Here is a 6,651-nt window from a genome sequence, read left to right on the forward strand (position 1 = left end):
TTAAAAGGCTTATTTGTTGTTATCCTTAAAGCTGAAGATACAGGATGATCTCAGTTCTATAAAAGTATGATTATAAATATTTTAAATTGACTGATGTGAGACAGTAGTTAATTTTAATTTCTCCTTTATGTATTTTCTATTATCATGTATTTGTAATGAAATAAATAGGCATATGGTCTAAGAAAATTATAAAAAATACATTTGAAATTGTATAATAAACCCTAATATAATATTTTAATGAATAGTTGAAATTGTATAAAACATGAAAAATTATTCTTTATGTAATAAACAACAAGATAGTTGTAAATTTTAATATAAGTTAATTGGTAAGTAGATATAGATAATTATTTCTTAATGTGTTCTTTTCAATAATATTGACATAAAATTATTGCAATTTACAATAGAAGATTTGAAAATAGATATACATGCTAAAATATGAATCTGGAAATTTAGTCACAGTAGTGATGGAATAACATTTTATACCAAGGGCATTTTACTTAAAATTGCTCATAATACATGACTTTGGTAGTAGGTATTTATGTATTAGAAAGTGATCTTGTTGTGATAGGGCCAAATCCCTGGAGAGATATAAATAATCGGTTTCCACAGTGTTATAGTTCATGTAAAAAAGTGCCTTCCTTGTCATCTTTTTCTAGGTAGCTAAGAAGAAAATCTTTTAGTCACTTTTAGCCTAAAATTATATAGCTCATATTACTTTTATTGTTCAGTTAATGGAAAGTTTTTAATTTATTATAAAGTATATTTATATTTCATTTATATTTTAAAAATAATTTTGCTTTTGAAAATAGTTGTTGAATAGAATTTTTATATGTCCATTGATATGAAAAATAAATAGGCACAAGAAAAGATGTTCAACGTTGCTAATTATCAGGGAAATGCAAATTAAAACTACGATGAGATACAACCTCACACTTAGAATGGTTATCATCAAAAACACAGGACGTAAGTGTTGGAGAGGTTGTGGAGAAAAGGGAACCCTTTTACTCTGCTGGTAAAGACTGCAAATTGGTGCAGCCACTGTGGAAAACGATGTAGGGGTTCCTCAAAAAATTAAGAAGAGAACTACCATATGATCCAGCAGATCCTCTCCTGGGTGTTTGTCCAAAGAATATGAGAACATTAATTCAAAAATATGGGCCGCTATGTTCACTGCCGCTTTATTCACAATAGCCAAATGGCTATCGATGGATGAGTGAATAAAGACGCGGTACATAAAACACACACACACAGGAACACTACTCAGCCATTCAAGATTAAATATTACATTTTTTGACAACATGGATGGATGTTGAGGGTATTATGCTAAGTGAAATATGTCAGACAGAAAAGGACAAAAACTGTATTCCACTAATATGTGGAATATAAAACAAAAAACATAGCAAACAAACAAAACCAAACTGATTGGTGGCTACCAAAGGGGAAGAGGATTGGGGGAAGGCCATATGCCGAAAGGAGGTCAAATATATGCTGAAGGATGCAAATTAGACTTTGGGTGATGAGTATGCAGGCATCTAATTATAATGCTGTACATCTGAAGTTTACATAATGTCATTCACCAGTGTTACTTCAAAAATTTTTCGACAGATATTTCAAAATCTAAGAACTATGTAAATGTTATTCTAAATATTCTATTAGTCTTCTTTTACTCGGAAAACAATCAAGATAGATAATTTGGTAAATTTCCTTTTGTTATTTTAAGATTGTGTTATTCTCTTCAGGCCTCTGCATAATTCCCTTTAAATTAAAAATTTTTATAATATTTGACATATGAAAAATATAGAATAGGTAGACTTAAATAGCACATTCATTTATTTAGTTAACACTACTTTTTGAGTTGCCACTATGTTTCACTGTTCTAGTTACTTGGAAAACATCTTTATAGAATCAGCCACATCCTGGACATCATGGAGGATGTGTCAGTGTAAGAAAATTTAACTCTTACACAAGTTTGCAATGTGCTAGGTACCACTCGAAGTGTTTTCCACATATTAAGCCATTTATTTCCCATAGCAACTTACAAACTAAGTATACCTCTTTCATAGTTTGGAGATATGGAGACTGAAGCAGAGGCACAGAAAGTTTAAGGGACTCTCTGAGGCCATGCAGCTAGCTCAGGACAGAGCCAGGAATCAAACCCTAAAGCACAGTGTCTCAAAGGCTGTGCTCTTCAATGGTATGCTGAGCTACCTCATTTTTCATAGCAAATAAGTGCCAGATAATTGGTAAAATTATTTCCCAAGTTAAATATAATTCTTAACTCAAAATTATTTTAATGTCTATTTTTTAATTACTACACTACCATCTGTATCAAAAGAAAAGGTATATAGATATATTTTTTCCTTTATCTCTTTTACAAAATTGAGATTTTTATTGTATGATATCATTGAAACAACTTTTTTCCCCCCAATGGCTATTATTGCAAAGAATTTACATTTCAAAACCAAACCCAGCCACTACATACTTGTATGCATTCAACTCATTTTGCCTTTAACTAAGTACATTAAATGTAACAGAGAATTGGCTCACCAGTACTAACAGATATTAAAATTAATTTAATCAATATTACAGGAGAGATTTAATTCTATTACTTGTTAATATACTGGCATAAACTCCTAATTTAAAAGACCTAAGAATAATAATTAAGTATGCTTTGAAAATTATAAATCAAGAAAAGTATTTTTCCCATATAAAGTTACATATTTATTAAGATATCTCAGGTTATCCCTGCAAATATCATTCATTCTTGTGCAGTTGTGGCTTACACTGTGACTAGGGGAATTTTAAGAAGCTCGGATCCTGAAGAAAATTCTGATTCCCTGTGATTCTCAACCCTGTGTTGCAAGGATTCAACAAACAATCAATTTGCTATTGAAGCGTGAGTATGTGGGATAGGACCTGTGATTTCTCTGGAGAAGACAGGAGAGAAGCATTGCTGTCTGAGTTTTCTGGAGAGAATCTAAAGCAATGGCTTCAGTTTTTGCAGCTACCAGAGTAGCCATGGCTGGTGGATATTTTTGCAACCTGAAGAGCCAGTGGAGGGAGCACGCACTTCCCAAACAGCTGTGTTCTATCTCCTCTATGTACACACAATTCTCCTGGTACCTGGAGGGGAACTGTGGAGATGCAGTACGTTACTGTCTTGAGTTGCATCTGGTCATATAATCGAGGAGGCCCTCTGCCATTTGTACCTGTCTTCTCTCTCGTATTGGGAAAGGGTTTAGATAATCAATTCATGCGTTCCACATCTCAGGGTGTGGATCTCCATTTTTTTAATCATTAGATGTTGGTCCACCAAAGATTACTGTTTCTTGTACTGCCTAAACAATTAAAACTGCAAAAAAGACCCCTGAAATCGACCTGTATATTTGTTAGTGGACCTCCCAGTAGGTTACAAAATTATTACCTCATTAAATCAATCTATCAACTTGAAGGGGGAATCTAATGTGACAAATCAAAACAAGAGGTATCCACTCTGGATAAATGAGAAGCATAGAGAACTATCAATATAATAATATGCAGCTATACAGATTTTTAAATCTTCAAATTTAAAAGTGAAAAACAGAATAGCTCTTTTTGGTAATTTATCTGGGTAAAGAATAAATATCATAGAGTATAGAGGAAAAAAAACAAAGAAATGAACAACTTAAAAGGAAAAAGACTTTAAAGGGAAACAATAACAGAATGGATGAAGCCGAGAATCAAACCAATGATTTGGAGCATAAGGAAGCAAAAAACAACCACTCAGAACAACAAGAAGAAATAATCCAAAAACATGAGGATAGTGCAAGCAGCCTCTGGGACAACTTCAAGCATTCCAACAATTGCATCATAGGGGTGCCAGAAGGAGAAGAGAAAGAGTAAGAAACTGGAAATCTACTTGAAAAAAATAATGAAACTTCCCTAATATGGTGAAGGAAATAAACATAAAAGTCCCAGAAGCAGAGAGTGCCAAACAAGATGGATGCATAGAGGCCCACTCCAAGACACATCATAATTAAAATGCCAGAGGTTAAAGATAAAGAGAGGATCTTAAAAACAGCAAGAGAAAAGCAGTTAGTTACCTACAAGGGAGTTCCCTAAGACTTCTAGCTGATTTTTCAAAAGAAACTTTGCAGGCTAGAAAGGATTGGCTAGAAATATTCAAAGTCATGAAAAGCAGGGACCTACAGCCAAGATTGCTCTACCCTGCAAAGATATCATTTAGAATTGAAGGGCAGAGAAAGAGCTTCTCAAACAAGAAAAAAACTAAAGAAGTTTATCATCACCAAACTATTATTATATGAAGTGTTAAAGGGACTTATTTAAGAAAAAGATCAAAACTATGAACAATAAAATGGCAATAAATACACATCTATTAACAATTGAACCTAAAAAAACAAACCAAGCAAACAAGAAAAACCGAGACAGAATCATGGATCATGAAGAGCATTTTGATGGTTGTCAGATGGGAGGGGGTATGGGAGAGTGGATGAAGAAGTGAAGGGATTAGAAGTACAAATAAGTATTTAGAGAATAGCCATGGGGATGTAAAGTACAGTATAGGAGATGCAGTAGCCAAAGAACTTATATGTATGACCCATGGACATGAATGATGGTGTGTGGATTGCCTGAGGGAGTGGGCGGCGCTGGGTGGAGAGGGGCAAAGAGGGAAAAATTGTGAGAAATGTAATAGCATAATCAATAAAATATAATTTTTAAAAAACGTGAAGGATAATTATAATTGTTTATAATGTTTTTCAATGTAAATGAATGATATTGTTATTAAATACTTCCTTATAAGGGCCTAGTACAGATTTTTGAAATAGAAGAGACTGTATAGAAATATAATGATAGATGGCACTCAAAAATTCTGAATTATTTAAGAAAAGCACAAGAACTGAGAGTAAGAGAAAAGCAGATGATTGCCATGTAGCATTAAAGTGCTATCATTTAATTTTGAAGGTTTCTCTAGGATGGTATAGTCTTGTTGGAGGGGCAAATATGCCATACCCATGGTAGTCAGGGAACATTTTTGATAGAGTAAATTAAACCCTGAATGGGGAAGACAAGATGGCCAAATAAAGTGGTGATGGTATTCTAGCTAGAGAGGAGAGCCTACTAATTCTCAAGAGTTCAAGAGAAAAGATGATGTGGAAAATTAAAAGGTGACTCAGTGTTATTGGAGCAAGTAGTGAGAAAGAAAGAAGGTCAAAATATGGCTTTGGAAAACAAAGGAAACTTCAAATCATGAGCTTTTATTTTTATTTTTTTAGTATTGTACCTTGATTCATCTTTGATTAACATTATACTCAAAACTATAATGAGATACAATAAGAGGCTGTGGAGTGTACAAGCAGGGTCTAGTCATTATTCTCTTCTTTATCAAAAAAGGAGCAGGCTGAAAACATTCACAAACCGGATGTCCTAAATACACAACAAATTAAGTTAGGCAGGATTTTGAAAGTCACAAGGACACTGTTTAAAATAGAATTAAGCATATTTTATACCTTGTGATGGTAAAATGGAGCTCCTGGCAGGCTACAAATGAACAGGCAGCTATGCAGGGTGCCTAAGAGCACAGGACCACAGAAGCCAGGTGGACTGGGCAGAATTCTGTTTTGCCCAGCAACTAGTTTTAGGATTGTAAAACAGTTCCCTCACCTATACATTAGAGCACAGGCGGCAAACACAAGGCCTGTGGGCCGAACCCAGCCCTCCACCTGGTTTTATCCTGCCCAGCACCTTGTTTCTACCCAGTGGCAATGCCGAGCTCCTTGCCCCTAGTTAAGGAGTAGTTACATTTATACAGTCCTAAAATTTGGCCTTTTGAAGGCAACCATGAGGCTGATGTGGCCCCCGGTGAAAGTGAGTTAGTCACCCCTGCACTAGAGATAAAAAGTAGAATAAAAATACCTATCTCAGTGGACTGGTGATGAAAAAGTACTTAGAACAGGGCCTGCAGTACGAAAGAGATTGTTTTGCTATTTTTATTTGATAAAAATAGTGAAAAAATTATCTACATTCTTCTTTAGCTATAATGTTTGTTAAAAGGTTAATAATTATTTGGGTGGAATGAAATCTTACACTTGAGGTTGTAATTACTACTAAGTTTGTTTTACATATTTGTTGCAGGCAATTGCATTGTATTTATCCCATATGTGTGTAGTAAACAATAACTGATAAATTATATTTGTTGTAGAAAATTAGACCTAACTTATGTACACCGCTAAGTACACACTGGCATTGTTGTGATTAACTTTCTATCCATGACCTCTAAAACACCTTGTTCTATTTGTCCCAGTGTTTTCCTTGTTTTTCAGAAAGCATTACATCATTTTGTCTTACATTCTTCTTATATGCCCAGTGGAAAAACTAAACTGATTGCAAAATTTTGAGTCCTAAAAAAAGGAAAGCCTATGTTTCAATATTTGGGGTTCTGCCACCAATAAACCTATCCTTAACTTAAGTAACTCAGTCTCAACCACTACTACTCTTGTTCAGCCATGGCCTTGAGAAGGTTGGGGTGGCCATACTTCTCCACGTATACCTGTTTTACTCCAGAATAATAAATGTCTCCTGGAACATATTTCAAAGGTTTTCCAGTTTGGATAATACATTATATGGTTACCATAGACAACGGTATACATAAAA

This window comes from Desmodus rotundus, chromosome 3 (assembly GCF_022682495.2).
Source record: "Desmodus rotundus isolate HL8 chromosome 3, HLdesRot8A.1, whole genome shotgun sequence".
Taxonomy (NCBI): Eukaryota; Metazoa; Chordata; class Mammalia; order Chiroptera; family Phyllostomidae; genus Desmodus; species Desmodus rotundus.